The following is a 972-nucleotide window of genomic DNA, read 5'->3' as shown; positions in this document are numbered from 1 at the left end:
AGATTAGTACTCCTTAATAATTGCCAGACTTTGAGGCTACATGCCTTGATTTATTTCCTTATGGACTTGGTTGTAATAAGCTATTTTAGCACTATTATGACTTGAACTCATGTTTTTGGGAATATATTTATTATGTTCTATTTATTTAGCAGTATCTATGTAATTCCATGTCGTGTTGTACTTTTCATGACACCTCATGTTTCCGCCAACGGTGGGGTGTTACACTTTGTAGAGAAACACAATCACCAGATGAATGCAGGAGAATATAAATACCTTTCAAAGAGACATAGGAAATTAGGTATATCTGAAATAAATTTTATTCAGAAGGTTTCAACTTCCGTCATAGGACCAACTAGAGCTCATCACATCTATAGTAACCTCGTAGGATCTCAGAAGAACACCCATGGAACAGTTGTCGATTTTAAGAATCATAAAATGGCAATAAACTGTATAATTGGTTCAGATGACTCGCAAATGCTAATAAATAAGATGAATAACCGAAAGGATTGTGTTCGGGGGTTTTTTTTTTAAGTATAAGGTGAATAAGAATGAGCTTGCTGCTTTATTTTGGGCTGATGAGATTGCAAGACAGAATTACATAAAATTTGGAGACATAATCTCGTTCGATGCAACATACAGAACAAACAGGTCCTTTTGTTTATACACTTGCTCTATAAAACATTGTAAAGTTGATATTTGTAAGTTCATTGCAGTATAATTTGATTTTAGTTCATGTACAATTACAGTTATAAACTTAGGCATGGGTAAGTTGTTAAAGTTACACATGTGTAAGTGATATAATAGACAGGGAAGCTATAATTACACATGCGTAACGCATTATTCATTTGAAGTACATGTACATTAACTAAGTATATAAAATGTACAATTTCAGGTACAACATGATATTTGTACCTTTTACAGCCATTGACAACTACAAGAAGTCAGTTTCTATCGGAGCAGGAATGATAATCA

This window comes from Erigeron canadensis, chromosome 9 (assembly GCF_010389155.1).
Source record: "Erigeron canadensis isolate Cc75 chromosome 9, C_canadensis_v1, whole genome shotgun sequence".
Lineage (NCBI taxonomy): Eukaryota > Viridiplantae > Streptophyta > Magnoliopsida > Asterales > Asteraceae > Erigeron > Erigeron canadensis.
This window is presented reverse-complemented; position numbering follows the sequence as displayed.